Raw genomic sequence first — 19,833 nt, 5'->3', positions numbered from 1 at the left:
AAAGGTTAAAATGTTTATAAATATTTGTATAGTCCTTAGAACATATAACAAACAGAAGAAAGGCAGTATAAAAACAAAATGACCTCTCAGCAAACAGCACACTGGTAATAAAGCAAGTGAAACTAAATATAAAAAGGTCGCAGTAAGTAAGCCAGTATCTGGTTATTATTGCTGCATGAAGGTAGAGGTCGCACAGCATCCTGGGTAAATGTCCAATCTAGTACCAACATTCAGGGAAATTAAAAACAACTAGACCATCAATCACCTTAAGAAGGGGGATTAAAAAAGAAGAGAGACCAGATTCCATCAAAATGGTGCCAAAAGTTAAGTGCTAATTAATCTTTTCCCTAGTATCTTTGAGCATCAGAATTCGCTTCACATAAATTCCTCCATGAGTGTCTTTCAGAAAAACATGAAGGTCTCTTTGATAAAATGCAACACTGAAGTAGCTTTCTCACGCTTAAGATCACTTGCTCTGTATGGACATTATGGGCTTAATGCACAGAAGAAGATTAAAACTGTACCCCACGCTTCCGATCTCTCAAGAGTGCAGATGGTTTCCAATTTTTTTAAATGAACACACATTTTCTGGGTTTTAGAAATGGCATCCTTGGCGTGGCTTTCCCTGACTTTTTGCTTCTACCGCTTATGTTTTTTATGCTATGCTGGATTTCTTTTTTGCTGCTTTAGATGCTTTGGGTACTTTGCCACTGCTGATCAGTGTCAAAGTGCAAATGCTCCCTGTATAAATTGTTATGGTGATTGATTATCCATGATTGGCATATTTGTCTTACCAGTAGGTCCATAGTAAAGTGCACTAAGTGTGCCAGAGCTGGCAAGCCAAATGCTACTAATGAGCCTGCAGCACGTATTGTGCGCCCCACATTAGTAGCCCTAAAGAGATGTCTCAGGCCTGCCACAGCAGTGCCTGCGCGCAGTTGCTAACTGCCATTTTGACCTGACAAGTACACCCACTTGCCAGGCCATACCCTTCCCTTTCTATGCACATAGGACACCCCTATGTTAGGCCCAAGGTACCCCTCTCAGCAGGGTGCAGTGTATGTGAAAGGTAGGACATGTACTGATGTGTGTACCATGTGCTGATAGTGAAATACTGCCAATTTCGTTTTTCACTATTGAAAGGCTATCTTGCCCATAGGACAGAATGTGGAATGCTGTGTAACATGTTTACCTGAGTATCTTCCCATAGGAGTGAGATAGAAAATTGGAGTCTGGTATCCCTGAACTCACAATTTAATAACACATCTTTTAGTAAACATGGTTTTTAAATTCTGTGTTTGAAAATAGTGCTTTTAGAAAGTGGCTATTTTCTTGTTCAACCTTTCTGTGTGCTTCTGCCTGTTTGTGGCTTGACTGTCTGGCTTGAGAGTGACTGGGGCTGGGGTGGCTCCAGGAGTCTGGGTGAGTCAGCACAAGGCTGAATAGACCGATCTGCATTTGGAGTGGTGGGAGGAGTACCACCTGGGCCTGAAAAGAGCTGTGCCTACCTTCCACAATGCTGGCTCCACCTCCTGCGGTGCGTCTGAAGACCCTGTCCCACATTCACAAAGGAAGAAGTTGTGCACTGGCAGAGTGCACCCAGAAATGGTTTGGACTGGGTCCAGGACCCCCTTACACATAGAGAACAAATACTTTTGGGGTATAAATGTAAGAGCTGAAACCCCTGAAAATTAGACTACTTTGTGATCAAGAGGAATCTCTACCTAAGAAGATCAGCTGAAGAGACTGAGGAGAAGAACTGCCCTTGCTGTGTGTCTGGGGCTGGCCTGCAGTTAGCTGCTTTCTACTAAGGAGAGGACAAGGGACTTTGCTGTGTGCTGTGTCTTCCCCTGCTTTTAAGAAGGACTTTGCTGTGTGCTGTGTCCTGAACGAAGCATAAGTCTCCAAGTGCCTGAGGGGAGCTGGCCTCCTGTTGCTGAAACACAGGGATATAAAAAGATTCCAAAGATCGCGAGGCTCACACTTTCTGAATAGTGCTTCACTTTTTATACTGCCTCTAAAAATAGCTGTGTGTTCTAGGACGCCGCTGGTGCCCTTCGTAAGACACGCATTGCCTGCAAGTCATTTGCTCCCAGGATCATTGTTCCCACGTTGTGTGCAAGTCGGCGCACAGCTGAAGACCTGCCGGGAGTCTACTTTGACCCAGTGTGCTGCGTGTTTTCACTACCGCCGGCCCGAGTTCATTACCCGAGCCGCGACCTGAGAAGTACTGTGTGTCGTCACCACTGCTGGCTAGAGATCGTAATCGTCGGTAAAGAAAGGAATGCTGGGCAGGGTTCCTCGGCTGAGAGGCATTGCCTCGCAAACAGGATTCCCCCGAGGCATGTGGACGTCACCGAGGGAGCCGCCCAACAAGACGTCAGCCTGGGCCGGGGGGAAGGAAGTCCCGTTCCCCCCGAGAAGCGCCGTCGAAGGAGAAGGGCTCCCGTCGGAGGATCTCCAAGTGCGGGCTTCAGCGCAAGACCAGCTCTTCAGGTAAACGCTTCCCGCCACACTGCTGTGTGTTGTGTGGCAGGGAGCGGTTTGGGAGTTGGCGGGGCTGCCACGGACTGTACGGGTGCCTGAGATCGGGGCCACTGCTGATCGGGGGACCGGATTGCTGAGAGCCCTAGGATGTAACTACCGGGGCCGGGCGGGGACTGCACGAGTATTGGCCTACGTGGTAGGGGTTCCCTCCTGACAAGTGAATCGGCCCGTACCGGCACAATAGATGAGCCGCGGTACCGGGGCCTGTTCCTCAGAGCCTGTTTGTTGTGCAGCCCTCGGGGGGGGGCTATTTATGGCAAATTACTAGACTCGGAGCCGCAGCCAGGCGGGGAAAGCCCGTTACCAAGAAGAGAACTGTGCAGATGACAACAAAACTGTGCAGGGGCTAAAGAGACCAGTGATATTGCTATTTTACAAAATGTACCTACAGAATACAGAATTTACAAGTTTATTTTCCTTTATCTTACAAAGAACCTTATCCAAGACATTTCTAGAGAAGAGCTAATTGTGTATGTGGAATTTTTGTTGTTTTGGCCTTGCTTAATTTAGATACAAATACAATTTTTATAACAACCTGTGTGGTGTCCATTTGTGGTGTTTCACTGTGTTACTGTGGATGTTGGCGCAAATACTTTACACATTGCCTTGGGGATAAGCCTGTCTGCTCTTGCCAAGCTACCAAGGGGGTGAGCAGGGGTTATCTACAGTGTGTTTCCCCCTTACCCTGACTAGAAGCAAGGGTCTCCATTTGGTCAAAGGTACCTACCTCTTCCAACTAGAGACCCCCATTTCTAACATTGGTTATCAGCGGTGAGGAGTTGAGCTTGTATTTGTACTTGACCCACAGTGATTGGTGTACATCACTAGTTTTAGCGCAGACCAGCAGCCACATACTGTGTTATGTTTTGGTTCTATTTTTGGTCTGACCTTTGAGACATCCAAGCATCATGTCTCAGAATGGTAAAGCAGCAAGTGAGAAAGCAGAATTGGAGTTTCGCATTGAGGATTTGTATTCCTATAAAGTAGATCAACTCAAGCAATTTTGCAAGGATTTGGGATGTCCTATGAGGAGTAGCTCTAAGAAGGATGAGCTACAGAAACCCTTGAAGGCCTGGTGGGAGACCAAAGAAGCTGAGTAAACAGCTAATGCAGAAGTGGATGAGGATGCACAAGGGGATGGGTTCAGGTCACAGGATTTGCCTGTGCCAAGAGGAGACTCCAGGGCTGGCAGTGTCCATTCCGCTGGAAGCCTTACCCCAGAGGAGCGGGAAGAGAACCAAAGAATCAGAGAGCACGAGCTGGAAATCATGAAGCTCAAGGCCAACACGGAGGAGAGCAAAGAGGCTGGTGCCCTAGATGAAAAGATATTGCGCTTTGAGAGTGAAAAGAGAGCAGAGGAGAGCAAGAACGCTCTTGTTTCAAAAGAGAAGAAACGTTTTATGGCTCATGAGTTGAGCATGAGGGAACTGGACATTAAATCCAAGCAAGCGGAGTCCAGTTCAAATGGTGGCAGCGCACAGCCAGTGCAAGCGGGTAAGGTGTATATACCCAAAGATTTAGTGCAGAATTACCAGAGGGGTGAGGATATTTATGCCTGGTTTGAATCATATGAGCTTGCACTAAAGATGAATGAGGTGCCTGAGAAACATTTGGGGGCAGGCCTATGGAAACACTTTGAGGCTTCTGGGAGGGATGTCTTACCACCCTCAGACCGGGCGTGTACCCTGACCTACACCAATATGAAGGAGGACTTATGCCTCAAGTATGGGCTCACTGCAGAACAGAACAGACAGAAGTTCAGGAACTTCAAGAAGCTTGATTGAAGTACATGGGTTAAGTGTGTGAATTTGTACACACGTGCACTGGACTGTGGATAAAGGGCAGCAAGGTAACTAATTATGAGGGGTTGTGCCATTTAATTAGTTGGGAGCACTTGAGTAGTCTGTGTGTTCCAGAGCTGCACCAGCATCTTATAGACAGTAAGCTAACTGATCCCAGGGAGCTTGCTAAGGAGACGGACCGCTAGGCCAGCACCAGGGTCCACAAGGGAATTGTGGGTACCACAGTCAAAGGTGGACAGGGTCCCCAGCAGAAGGTGGGGAGGACAAGGGTAACACAAAAGAGTTAGCTAAAGGGCCCCAAAATAGTTCCCAGGAGAAGGAGTCCCAGCCCCCCAAGCCTAAGAGGTCCTGGCCCCCTAACGGCAGACAGGACAACCGATCTCCACCCACGTGTTATTCATGTAGAGAGGTGGGTCAAATTGCCCCTAAGTGCCCCCGCTGGTGCTCAGACACCGGGTTTAGTGAGTGTAGCGTTGGGGGAGGAATTAGTTTCCAGTGAAGGAGGGGAGCAAGCAGTGATGACCCGTGTCTCTTTAGGAGACAGAGAGATGGTCCACGAGTCCTACCTGCCTGAGAACACTAAAAAATACAGGCAGTGGGTGACCATCAATGGGAGGAGGGTGGAGGCTCTGAGAGCCACCGGAGCAAGTGTGACATCTGTTAGGTGTCAATGGGTGTCTGAGGAGCAGGTTATTCCCAATGCACTTCACCCTGTGGTTGCAACAGACAACTCAGTGCACCTATGTAAGGTGGCGCTAGTTCCCTTTGAGTGGGGGGGTGTCTCAGTTTCCTTGAAGGTCGCTGTTAGTCCATCCATGCCTGTAGACTGTCTGCTAGGAAATTACCTGGAGAGTTCCCCATGGAAGGAGATGGAACACCAGGCTCATTTGGAGATGTTGGGTCTGCTTGAGTGGGTGTGTGTGACCACTTGGTCAAGGGCAGCCGGTAGGGGTAATCAAGAGGACCTGGAGCCTTAAACAGTGGCCCAGGGGCCTGCCAGGAAGAGGAGGGGCAGGGGGCATGGGAAACCAGCCTCGGAAGATCCCACAGTCGAGCAGGAGGCAGAACCTGAGGGAAATGCCCTGGAACCTACAGGGGAACAAGTGGCAGAACTGCCAGAGCTGACCCACTGGTCCCTTTAGGGAGGAGTTGTGCAAGGCGCAGATGGAATGCCCTTCTCTCGTTGGTATGCGGCATCAGGCGGCAGACCAGGCAGCAGGTGATCAGTCCAGGTCACATCTCATTTACTGGGAAGATGGATTACTCTACAGTAAGCCTAAGGTCACTGAGCACAGTGCAGCCCATGTGCTGGTGGTACCCAAGCACTTCAGGACCTTCCGACTGGGTCTGGCTCATGACGTGCCTCTAGCAGGACATTTGGGGTGCGACAAGACCTATCAGAGGCTTGTTACCCACTTTTACTGGCCCCACATGAGGTAGCACGTTGGTACACATTGTAGGACTTCTCAAACTTGCCAGGCAAGTGGCAAGAGTGGAGGGAAGTGTAAGGCTCCCCTTCAACCCTTTCCTGTGGTGAGCACCCCTTTTGAGCGGGAGTGCATTGACATTGTGGGACCACTGGAACCCAAGACAGCCTTAGGCAACAAGTTTATCCTGGCCTTGGTGGACCATGCCACCCGGTACCCGGAAGCTGTCCCTGTCCGGACAATCACAGCCCCCGTGGTGGGCCGTGCATTGACGGAGATCTTTTCCAATGTGGGGTTCCTCAGAGAACTGGTGTCCGACTGGGGTACCAACTTCATTTCAAAGTACATGACATCTTTGTGGAAGGAGTACTGTGTAACTTACAAGTTCACCACTCCTTACCATCCTCAAGGGAATGTGTTGGTTGAGAGGTTCAACCGAACCCTGAAAGGCATGATCAAGGGTCTTGCAAAACCCATAGGACGGAAGTGGGACGTCTTTTGCCATGCCTGTTGTTTGCCCACAGGGAGGTACCCCAGAAGTCCTTAGGGTTCAGTCCCTTTGAGCTCCTGTACGGTCACCCTGTGAAAGGACCTCTGAGTCTGGTGACGGAGGGTTGGGAGAGGACTCCCAGTTAGACCCTCCCAAGATATGTTCAGCTATGTGCTGGCCTTCAGAAACCAGACTCAATGCTTCAGGAAGCTCACTCAGGTGAACCTGTAAGCTAGCCAGGAATAAATGAAAAGATGGTATGACCAGAATGCCACTCTGGTAGAATTTCAACCTGGGCAGAAAGTGTGGGTGATGGCACCAGTGGAGCCCTGTGCCCTCCAGGACAAGTGGACTGGTCCTTATGAGGTACTGGAGCGCAAGAGTGAAGTAACCTATCTGGTTGACTTGCAGTCTCCCAGGAACCCTTTGAGGGTCCTGCATGTGAACCGCCTCAAGCCACACTTTTGAGAAGTCTGATGTGACAATGCTTCTTGCTACAGATGATGGGATGGAGGAGGAGAGTGAACCTCTTCCTGACCTCCTGTCAGCAAAGGAACAGGATGGGGCAGTGGATGTGGGATGAACCTCTCACCTACCCTGACCCCAGAGCAGCAGAGGGACTGTCGCCATGTGTTGGGTCAGTTTGCCTCCCTGTTCTCCCTGACACCAAGAGCCACCAATTGGTGCGTCCATGATGTGGACACTGGGGACAGCCTGCCTGTGAAACATAAATTTTACAGAATAGCTGACAAGGTCAGGGCCAGCATCAAGGAAGAAGTGGGGTGATTGAGCCCTCCAGCAGCCCCTGGGCCAGCCCAGTGGTCTTAGTGCCAAAAGCTGCTGCACCCAGTGCCACTCCAGAACTTCGGTTTTGTGGTGACTACCGTGGGCTCAATGCGGTCACCAAGACTGACGCACACCCTATCCCCAGAGCTGATGAGCTCGTGGATCGGTTAGATGCTGCCAGGTACCTCAGTACATTTGATTTAACATCTGGGTACTGGCAGATTGCCTTAACTGAGGGGGCCAAGGAGAGTTCAGCATTTTCAACACTTGAGGGGCACTACCAGTTCCGTGTTATGCCCTTTGGATTAAAAAACGCCCCTGCCACCTTCCAGAGACTGGTCAACCGGGTACTGTCCGGGCTTGAGGAATTTAGCGCTGCTTATCTGAATGACATTGCTCTGTTCAGCTCCACTTGGGAGGAACATCTGCAACACCTCTGTGAAGTGTTGAATTCTCTGCAAAGCGCAGTGCCAGATAGGGCAGGGATCAGTGGTGTACTTGGGACACCAAGTAGTAAATGGCCAGGTGGCGCCCCTACAGGCCAAGATTGATACCATTCTGGCTTGGGAAACCCCCCCAAGACCCAGACAGAGGTGAGAGCAGTCTTAGGTCTCACCAGGTATTACAGATGGTTTGTCAAGGGATATGGCACCATTGTTGCCCCCTTGACAGAGCAAGGAAGCGGCCCAAGAAGGTGATCTGGTCCGATGCCTGTCAGACCACTTTTGATGCCCTGAAAACAGCCATGTACATGGCACCCGTGCTCAAGGCGCCTGATTTCTCCAAAGAGTTTGTGGGGCAGACAGATGCTTCAGAGCATGGTGTGGGAGCAGTACTCTCACAATTGAATGACGAGGGCTTGGACCAACTCGTAGCTTTCATTAGTAGGAGGCTACTTCCCAGGGAACTGAGGTGGAGGGCAATTGAAAGGGAAGCTTTTTCTGTGGTCTGAGCACTGAAGAAGCTAAGGCCCTACTTGTTTGGAACTCACTTCTGGGTTCGGACAGACCACAGGCCCCTCAGATGGTGGATGCAGATGAGGGGTGAGAACCCAAAACTGTTGAGGTGGTCCATCTCCCTACAGGAAATGGACTTTACTGTGGAACATCGCCCTGGTACAGAACACGCCAATGCTGATGGTCTGTCCAGATTTTTCCGCCTTAGTGATGAGAACTCCCAAGAGGATGGGTAGTTCTCCCCACTCTTCAGCTGGAGGGGACACGTGTTAGACCTGGCATCATTGGCGTGGCTTTCCCTGAATTTTTGCCTCTACCTCCTATGTTTTTGATGCTCTGCTGGATTTTGTTTTTGCTGGTTTAGATGCTTTGGGCACTTTGCTACTACTGATCAGTGTCAAGTGCAAGTGCTCCCTGTATAAAGTGTTATGGTGATTGGTTATCCATGATTGGCATATTTGTCTTACCAGTAGGTCTCTAGTGAAGTGCACTAAGTGTGCCAGGGCTGGTAAGCCAAATGGTACTAGTAGGCCTGCAGCACTGATTGTGCCACACACATGAGTAGCCCTAAAGAGATGTCTCAGGCCTTCCACTGCAGTGCCTGCGCGCAGTTGCTAACTGCCATTTTGACATGACAGGTGCACCCAATTGCCAGGCCATACCCTTCCCTTTCTATGCACATAGGACACCCCTATTGCAGGCCCAAGGTACTCCCCTTGGCAGGGTGCAGTGTATGTGAAAGGTAGGACATGTATTGATGTGTGTACCATGTCCTGATAGTGAAATACTGCCAATTTCGTTTTTCTATCGTGCCCTTAGGACAGAATGGGGAATGCTGTGTAACATGTTTACCTGCATGTCTTCCCATAGGAGTGAGATAGGAAATTGGAGTCTGGTATCCCTTTTGTTTATTTTTTTTATTTTTTATTATTCAATCCATAGCATTTGACAGCACATATTTTATACATAATTGTTCCAGATCATGACAAACATATATCAGAACATAACATAAAGCCAGAGCAGCAAATACAAAGAAAATAAATACATATATACATGCCACATTTTACCTAGATCATACAATTAATTCAGATGTTCTACCATTTGGCCCCAGATCTGCATGCCCAATTTTTCCCACTTCAGTGCCTTAAGAGAGTAAAGGCTATATTCCAAATTGAAGATGTTATAAAATTTAGCACACCACATCCCAAACGTAGGAGCGTCCCGCTGCAACCAAACTGATGCAATACGTAACCGTGCCACCACCGCTGCAATGAATATATCTGAATTTATATGCCGGCTGACCAATTTTTAGATTATCCCCTACCGCAATTAACATTATATCCCTTGTCATATATATTTGCAACCCTAGGATTTCCGACAAGAACTGGTCTATATGAAGCCTTAATTGCTGAAGCACATTGCAGTCAAAAAACATATGCACAATGCCAGCTTTTTCCATACTACATCTAAAGCATTTCCCATCATTAGAGCCCCCCCACTTCATTATCCCCTCAGGTGTATGATACAAGTCAAAAATAGTCGTGCAGTGTTTGGCTTTCAAATTCGCCGATAACAAAATCTTCCCTGCCATATCAATTGATTGCTGCACATACTCGCCTTCCTGGCCCAACTCCATTTAACCGTTTGTGCAGCCATATCATCTGGTTGTGTCTCGATTAATATAGCGTACAATACCCCTAGCTGTACCCTCTTTCTAATTGCCTCAACCATCGAGGGCATAGTTATTCCCTCACCCATATGATGTTTAAATAAGAAATCTGCATTTGGAGCGGTGGGAGGAGTAGCACCTGGTTCTGAATAGGGCTGTGCCTGCTTTCCACAATGCTGGCTCCACCTCCTGCGGTGCGTCTGAAGACCCTGGCCCACATTAACAAAGGAAAAAGTTGTGCACTGGCAGAGTGCATCCAGAACTGGTTTGGACTGGGTCCAGGACCCCATACACATATAGAACAAAGATTTTTGGGGTATAAATGTAAAAGCTGAAACCCCTGAAAATTAGACAACTTCGTGATCAAGAGGAATCTCTGCCAAAGAAGATCAGCTGAAGAGACTGAGGAGAAGCACTGCCCTTGCTGTGTGTCTAGGGCTGGCCTGCAGTTTGCTGTTTCCATTAAGGAGAGGACAAGGGACTTTGCTGTGTGCTGTGTCCCTCCCTGCTTGCATGAAGGACTTTGTTGTGTGCTGTGTCCTGAAAGAAGAACAAGTCTCCAAGGGCCTGTGGAGAGCTGGCCTCCTGTTGCTGAAACACAGGGTTGTTTCCAAAGATCATAAGGCTCGCACTTTCTGAACAGAGCTTTGCTTTTTATACTGCCTCTAGCTGTGTGTTCCAGGCCGCTGCTGGTGACCTTCGTGAGACACGCATCACCTGCATGTCATTTGCTCCCAGGATCATTGTTTCCATGCTGTGTGCAAGTCGGCGCACAGCCGAAGACCTGCGGGGAGTCGGCTTTGCCCCAGTATGCTGCGTGTTTTCACTGCCACCGGCCCGAGTCCATTACCCGAGCCATGACCTGAGAAGTGCTGTGTGTCGTCACCGCCGCTGGCCTAAGATCGTAATCGTCGGAAAATAAAGGAAGGCTGGGCAGGGTTCCTCGGCTGCGAGGCGTTTCCTGGCAACCAGGATTCCCCCGAGGCGTGTGGCCATCGCAGAGGGAGCCGCCCAGCAGGACGTCAGCCGGGCCAGAGGGAAGGAAGTCCTGTTCCCCCCGAGAAGCGCCGTTGGAGAAGGGCTCCTGTAGGAGGATCCCCAAGTGCGGGCTTCAGCGCAAGACCAGCTCTTCAGGTAAACGCTTCCTGCTGCACTGCTGTGTGTTGTGTAGCCGGGAGCGGGTTGGGAGTTGGCGGGGCTGCCAAGGACTTTAGGGGTGTCTGAGATCGGGGCCGCTGCTGATTGGGGGACTGGATTGCTGAGAGCCCCTAGGATCTAACTACTGGGGCCAGGCAAGGACTGCACAAGTATTGTCCTACATGGTAGGGGTTCCTTCCTGACAAGTGAATCGGCCCGTACCGGCACATGAGAAGAGCCAGGGTACCGGGGCCCGCTCCTCAGTACCTGTTTGTTGTAAAGCCCTCAGGGGGCCTATTTTTGGCAAATTACTACACGTGGAGTCGCAGCCAGGCGGAGAAAGCTGTTACCAAGAAGGGAACTGTGCAGATGACAACTAGACTGTGCAGGGGCTAAAGAGACCAGTGATATTGCTATTTTACGTGATTTACCTACAGAATACAGAACCTACAAGTTTATTTTCCTTTTTCTTACAAATAACTTTATCCAAGACATTTCTAGAGTAGAGCTAATTGTGTATGTTTGAATTTTTGTCATTTTGGCCCTGCCTAATTTAGATAAAAATAACTTTATTTTTATAACAACCTGTGTGGTGTCCATTTGTGGTGTTTCACTGTGTTACTGTGGGTGTTGGTGCAAATACTTTACACATTGCCTTGGGGATAAGCCTGTCTGCTTGTGCCAAGCTACCAAGGGGGTTGTGTGTTTACCCCTTACCCTGACTAGAAGCAAGGGCCCCTATTTGGTCAAAGGTACCTACCTCTGCCAACTAGAGACCCCCATTTCCAACACTGGGTTACGTCTAAAAACCTGTATTGCTAGGAATCATTTGAGAATTTCAATTTGCTCACATGTGTACGCATTTCTGAATGCTCAGTTGTTGTATGTAGTCTAATATTGCACATGCAGACTGCGTGTCATGTGACCAAAAGCATTTATTTTTTTCGTTTTATTTCTTTTATCCACGGGAAACAATTTTGTCCTATTGCAATACTCGTTCACTGCAAGTCCACAATTCCTGAGGATGTTAACTGTTGGACTTGGCCATTTTTGCAGGGTCATCCCTAAACTTTTTGCCTTTCTCCTAGCCTTTTCTCTGACATGGTGTTGGTGGTTTTAGGACTCTGGGCACTTTAGCACTGCTGTCCAGTGTAAGGTGTGTGTGCTCTCTGTGATAAATATGGTAAGATTGGTCTACACCTGTTTAGCTTATTTAATTCACCTGTCAGTCCCTTGTAAAGCGGTATCTCATATACCCCGGGCTGGTAAATTAAATGCTACTGGCGGGCTTGCAGTGCTGATTGCGCCACCCTCCAAAGTATCCTTGCAAACCTATCTCAGGCATCTGCCATTGCAGGGCCTGTGCGCGCAGGGTGATGGCCGCTGTGACGTGGCACCTAAAGTGTGTGCCATGTCTGTGACCCCCCTTTTTAGTACATGCCAGTCACCCCTAAGGTAGGCCCTAGCTAGGCCTATAGGCAGGGTGCATTGTAAGTAAAAGGTAGGACATGTACCTTAAGTGTGTGAAATGTCCTGGTAGTGACAAACAGCCATTTTGGTTTCTCGCTACTGTGAGGCTGCCCTCCCATAGGGATGCATTGGGGATTCCCTGATAAGTGTTTCAGTGGTAATTCCTGATATAAGCGTGGTCAAGTTTGGTATATTTGGAATGGTAATAATAAATGCTGCGCAATGGTGTACGCAGAATTATTATAACTATTTTAGAAATGCCACTTTTAGAAGTTTATGTATACAACAATAGGGCAACCCACTTAACCCCAAGGGATTGGGTATAATATGTCAACACAATAATAAACCTTGAGGATTTATTCAACTTCTATTAATAAATTAAATAGTCACCGTAGTGAACTTCATTTAAAAAAAAATTCAGAAAAAGAGAGAAAAATACAAAAAAGCCACAGTTCATTCTTTTGTATTGTTTTTTATCTGAAATTATTCTTTTCTTGATTATTTTAATAACTTTCATTGATTTCATACAAAAAAGTAAAGGAATATACAATTTATATTTGAACACTGGCAACACAAAACTACTGTCTCAATCCGAAACCTAAGCAGTAGTTACTGACACTTTTTCAAATATGTACCATCCACAGTTGGTCATATGACACAAACCATTGGTTTAAACAATTGTAATATATGAAACATCAAATGGAAATTATTTGCGTCAAAGAAGTGTCACAGCGTCGACGTTTCGGTCTCCTATCTGAAAGCTTAATCCCCGAGACCATCCTCAGGACCAAAGTTGCACCACGTATCTATTATAAAAATATACATACATTAAATAACACAAATTTATAACACATACCAACATCTGAGTTCATCTATTAGTATTGTCAATACACTGAAGGAAGACAGGAAAACAGGTGTATCCCATTTTAACCACCCGATGTAGTGTGTCAGTGCCCAGTCCCCAACACCTATATAGCCACCAAATTTCGAACACACCTAATTCTACCACAAATGATGAACCAAAAGGAAACACCATAATGTGAATATGTATCAAACAGACATAGTTCTACCACAAATAATAAACCGTAAAGAAACACCATAGTGTGAATATATCTCTCCTATTTAAAAAAGATTTATAAGCACATACTCCCTCATTAATGCGGAACCTTTTCAATCTCATTTTTTTATCTTGTTTTTTACTTTTCTCACGGAAGCACTAAATCAAAGAATCAGAAAGAGGAATAGAATCTTCAATACCAATCATCTAAACCATCACTAAAACCATGGGCGGAACGAGAATCCAACAATAATGTTACCCGCCTTTACTTACACGGAAGCGGCTGCTTTCCTCTGCGCTTCTACAATCTACAACAAAACCAAAAAACAACAAGTCAATCAAGACTCGTCACCTTGTCTTACCTAAGAACTACGAACCCCCCTAAGGTGTAAAGCTCACTTCTTTCTCCTACAAGTCAGCTTCCTCTGTTCAACTCGCCAAACAAATCCGAGAAGCAACCTCGGGTTAGGGCGGGAGTTATTTAAAAGGTAGCGTCATAAAGATCGCCACAGACTGGTGGAAAACACGTCGGCCATCTTAGAACGTAGCCTTCTTGTCCGTAATGTAAGCATCTAGTACCAAGAATCTATTTAAAGATCAAAAATGTAATCAAAATGTAATCAAAAAATGTAGTGTGACACTCCGGGTTGGGTCAAATCTTGACTGTCATACGTCGCCCCATATTAACAAATGTTGACAACTATTGTCAGATAAGCCATAACATATATGCCTTAGGGGGCGTACCGAATTACTTCAGATCGCAATGCTGTGTATAAAATGTTCACTTAAACATGTTGAAAAGATATTGTAAAAATAAATATATTCTCATAAACGTGTTAAGAAAAAGATCATATATAGTAGCCTATGGCAGTTGGCAGACATATCGGCCATTTTAACATGGTAAAAAGACAGTTTATATGCAAATACGTAATTACTCTGTCTCCAAATCAAGGGGCTATATTAAGAGATAGTTATAAGAAATCATGGAAAGGCCCTTTTTAACCAATGGTTGAAAGATCCAACCAATTGGTTAATCTGAAAGGTGTTGAGCAGTAATAAAGAGAACTCTCTACATTACACGGGCCGATAGTGTCCCAAATGTCCTAAGGAACTGTCATCTTATTTAGTTAAACACAGACGGTATGACCGCAATAGTAGGTAACTAAAGTCATGGCTCATAGAAAACACAGAATTATAAAAACAAGTCTTATCATGGCTCAACGGAAACTTCAAATTCCAGAAACACAAGCCTTCATACCCCAACAAAAGGACCTAGGAGGCTATATAGTTCATAATGTCGCCAAAGCTTGCCATTCAATGTAAGAATTTAATCCCATCTCTACTGTTTTAGCAGACCAAATCCACCTGTTTTCCTTCAATGTAAGTAGTCGATCCACATTTTGTCTACGTTTTGTGTTTTTCACAGTCTCCAACACAAACCATTTCATATCCGAAGGGGTATGCTCTTTTTCTATGTAATGTTCCACCAAGGGTGCTGTTACAATTTTGCATCTAATGCGTGATTGGTGTTGGATTATTCGTTTTTTAATTTCCTGCGTTGTTTTGCCAATATAATATAAGGCACAGGGGCATTCTATGCAATAAATTACATTCTTAGTGAGACAATTTGTATGTTGTCGCAGTATCCATTCTTTTCCATTAAGAACGCAAGATTTTACCACTGATGTTGTGGGGCAGGCTGTACAATGTCCACATGGGTAATGGCCCGTTATGGGTGATAGCCCCCATAAATTTGTCAATGTAGTGGGGACTGGTTCTTTATATGCCTTAACAAGGAAGTCCCTTAGATTTCTAGCCCTCTTAAATGCAAAACGAGGTGTTGTCAGCTGAGGTTCTACCTTCTGGATCAAGTGCCAGTTTTTGGTTACTATCTTCTTGATAGAATTGGATTCCGTTTCGAATGTTGTAACACAAGTGATGGCTTCTTGTGTGGATACCGGTTTGTTCTTAGTCTGTAAGAGTGCCTCCCGGTCGTAATACCAGGCTCTTTTGAGAGAACGTTTGACCAATCTATACGGATAACCTCTCATCACCAATTTAGTTTGTAGCATTTTAGCTTCTCTGAAATAATCCTCCCGTCTGGTACAGTTCCGTTTGATACGAAGAAACTGTCCAAACGGAAGGTTATCTCGTAAGTTACGTGGATGATGACTGGTGTATTTTAGCAATGTATTCCTTGCAGTTGGTTTTGTAAATAAACTAGTAGATAATCTACCGTCATCATTCCATATTCGTAAATCTAGGAAATTAATTGCTTGTTCATCATAGTCTAAGGTGAATTTTAAATGGTTGTTCTGTTGGTTAAGCCAAGCATGGAAATCGTGTAATCTAGCAACAGATCCCTCCCATAACATAAATACATCATCGATGTATCTGAGATACTTTTTTATCTCATTCTCAAAGGGGTTGTTGTTATAAATCACTTCTTCCTCAAAGGCGGCCACATACAGGTTCGCTATATCAGGAGCAAAAATTGCTCCCATGGCGACTCCCTTGACTTGACCATAGAAGTCGCCATTGAAAAGAAAGTAATTTTGTTCAAGTGCAATTCTTGCACATTTAGTAATAAAATCTGATGGTACCTGGTGGGGACGCAATCTTTGTTCTAATGTTGCATTGATCACATCTAGGGCCTCTCCTTGGGGTATGTTTGTATACAAGCTTTCTATATCCATCGTAACGAGGATATTTTGCTGTTTATTAAATACTTGTCCCTCTACTGCCACAATCACGTGTGTGCTATCCCTGGTGTAAGATTTTGTTAACACTACAAATGGTTTGATGAAAAAGTCTACATATTCAGCCAGTGGTTGTAAAATAGATTGACAGCCCGCCACAATAGGTCTCCCGGGTTTATTTTTATCATCTTTGTGTATTTTCGGTAGCGTATAAAACGCCGGTATGGAAAAATCATTTATATTTAGGTAGTCAAACTCTTTTGGACTCAACCATAAATGGTCTCGTCCACTCTTTGTCAGGTCAAGGATCTCTTTTCATATCCTATCAGTGGGATCTCTTACCAATTTAACATAATGGGTGGTATTATTCAGTTGTCTTAGAACCTCAGAGTCATAATCAGTCTTATCTTGTATGATGATACTTCCACCCTTGTCAGCAGGTTTAAAAATAATATCATCCCTGTTGGCAAGGGTTTTCAATGTGAGGTGTTCCTCTTTTGTGAAGTTATATTTCACGTACTGTCTGTTTTTAAACATTTGTTCAATTTCCATCAGTACCACATTTTCAAAAGTGACCAATTCTTTAGGAATCAGGTTCGTAGATGGATAGAAGGTCGAGGGACATCGTAGACCTGTAACATTGTTCTGTGTTACAAAAGGAGTTTTACTAAACATGTACTTTAGGCGAATCGTCCTAAAAAACTTGTATAGTTCGACCTGTGTTACAAACATGTCATTTCTGTTGGTAGGAACATATGATAAGCCATGACTTAATAACTCGATCTCTTTAGTACATAATTCATGTTTTGATAGATTAAAAACTGGGGGTTAACTCTAGGTTTTGGTGATTATGATTGATCATTATAGGAGGACTGTCATGCACCGTTGGCTCTACCACTCATAGTATGTGTTCCTGGTCTGTCGGAATTCTGGAGTGTATTGACTCCTGAACCACCCTCTCCTGGTGTTGCGAGTTCTGCCTCTTTGTGGGTGTGGGCCCCTTCCTAAAAAAGTAGATGAAGTGGACTGATTCTGTCCTCTCCCGTATCTATAGTTGGAAGTACCTCCACGACTGTTAGTTTCTTCAGAACTCGAAGAAGCCGTGTCTGAAAAAGTGGTATGCTTAGGTACCCAATTAGATTGATTTGGATTTTGTTGAAAAAAATCTTTTTTCAAGAATGGATTGGTACGTTCTCTAGAATAGTTCTTTATGTCTTTTTGTAATTTTTCTGCTTTTTTCAGTATATTATTTCTCTGAAAATCAGAAATAATGGTCTCTAATTTTTTTTAAAATCCTCGAGCATCCGTTACTGAGGTATCCTCTAGAATTTGTTTTTCCAAATCTGCTATTTCTGCTTTCAGCTTATCTATATGTTTTAAAGCAGTTTCTATACTGAGGACCATCCAGCTTCGTGAGCATCTGTTTGAAACAAAGCTAAAACCTACATTAAAGTCCTCATCGTCTACAAAAATCACCGGAATGTTGCGTACCTGCAACCCCACTGGGATTATATTATTGTTCAAACAGTCTGTGAGGAATTTCGCATGCAATTCTGTTCTTATAAGTTTCTTATATAGCCTTTCTAGATTGTTCCGTAGTGAGGTCTGTTGGATATTCTGACTGCTGCTACCACTGTAGGGACCAAGCAGTGATGGTCCTCCTGCTATCTTTGCTATATATTCATCTGAGTATGTAAGGGTTTCTTGTTCTGACATTAGGGAGCGGTACTTGAAGTTAATCTAAATACAATCCAAAATTTTTTTTTTCAAAAATCATAAATTCTGTGAACAACCTTAAGTGTGACGACAATACATATAATCAAAAAACACAACCACTTTTTCACAAAGGGCCCTTGCAGACGAATCTGCGCTTACAAATGTATACAACAATAGGGCAACCCACTTAACCCCAAGGGATTTGGTATAATATGTCAACACAATAATAAACCTTGAGGATTTATTCAACTTCTATTAATAAATTAAACAGTCACCGTAATGAACTTCATTTAAAAAAAACTCAGAAAAAGAGAGAAAAATACAAAAAAGCCACAGTTCATTCTTTTGTATTGTTTTTTATCTGAAATTATTATTTTCTTGATTATTTTAATAACTTTCATTGATTTCATACAAAAAAGTAAAGGAATATACAATTTATATTTGAACACTGGCAACACAAAACTACTGTCTCAATCCGAAACCTAAGCAGTAGTTACTGACACTTTTTCAAATATGTACCATCCACAGTTGGTCATATGACACAAACCATTGGTTTAAACAATTGTAATATATGAAACCATAACGGGCCATTACCCATGTGGACATTGTACAGCCTGCCCCACAACATCGGTGGTAAAATCTTGCGTTCTTAATGGAAAAGAATGGATACTGCGACAACATACAAATTGTCTCACTAAGAATGTAATTTATTGCATAGAATGCCCCTGTGCCTTATATTATATTGGCAAAACAACGCAGGAAATTAAAAAACGAATAATCCAACACCAATCACGCATTAGATGCAAAATTGTAACAGCACCCTTGGTGGAACATTACATAGAAAAAGAGCATACCCCTTCGGATATGAAATGGTTTGTGTTGGAGACTGTGAAAAACACAAAACGTAGACAAAATGTGGATCGATTACTTACATTGAAGGAAAACAGGTGGATTTGTTCTGCTAAAACAGTAGAGATGGGATTAAATTCTTACATTGAATGGCATGCTTTGGCGACATTATGAACTATATAGCCTCCTAGGTCCTTTTGTTGGGGTATGAAGGCTTGTGTTTCTGGAATTTGAAGTTTCCGTTGAGCCATGATAAGACTTGTTTTTATAATTCTGTGTTTTCTATGAGCCATGACTTTAGTTACCTACTATTGCGGTCATACCATCTGTGTTTAACTAAATAAGATGACAGTTCCTTAGGACATTTGGGACACTATCGGCCCGTGTAATGTAGAGTTCTCTTTATTACTGCTCAACACCTTTCAGATTAACCAATTGGTTGGATCTTTCAACCATTGGTTAAAAAGGGCCTTTCCATGATTTCTTATAACTATCTCTTAACCCCTTCAGCGCGGCGCGGATTTCCGCGCCACGCTGAAGGTTTCGTGCGCGGGCGGGGCCATGACGGAGCGGTTCCGTCATGCGCACAGCGCAACTGACGTGCATGACGGAACCGCTCCGTCATGCGCGTCGAAGGGGTTAATATAGCCCCTTGATTTGGAGACAGAGTAATTAAGTATTGGCATATAAACTGTCTTTACCATGTTAAAATGGCCGATATGTCTGCCAACTGCCATAGGCTACTATATATGATCTTTTTCTTAACACGTTTATGAGAATATATTTATTTTTACAATCTCTTTTCAACATGTTTAAGTGAACATTTTATACACAGCATTGCGATCTGAATTAATTCGGTACGCCCCCTAAGGCATATATGTTATGGCTTATCTGACAATAGTTGTTAATATGGGGCGACGTATGACAGTTAAGATTTGACCCAACCCGGAGTGTCACACTACATTTTTTGATTACATTTTGATTACATTTTTTATCTTTAAATAGATTCTTGGTACTAGATGCTTGCATTACGGACAAGAAGGCTACGTTCTAAGATGGCCGACGTGTTTTCCACCAGTCTGTGGCGATCTTTATGACGCTACCTTTTAAATAACTCCCGCCCTAACTCGAGGTTGCTTCTCGGATTTGTTTGGCGAGTTGAACAGAGGAAGCTGACTTGGAGGAGAAAGAAGTGAACTTTACACCTTAGGGGGTTCGTAGTTCTTAG

The sequence above is a fragment of the Triturus cristatus genome, chromosome 9 (assembly GCF_964204655.1).
Source record: "Triturus cristatus chromosome 9, aTriCri1.1, whole genome shotgun sequence".
NCBI lineage: Eukaryota > Metazoa > Chordata > Amphibia > Caudata > Salamandridae > Triturus > Triturus cristatus.
Note: the sequence above shows the minus strand (reverse complement) of the source record.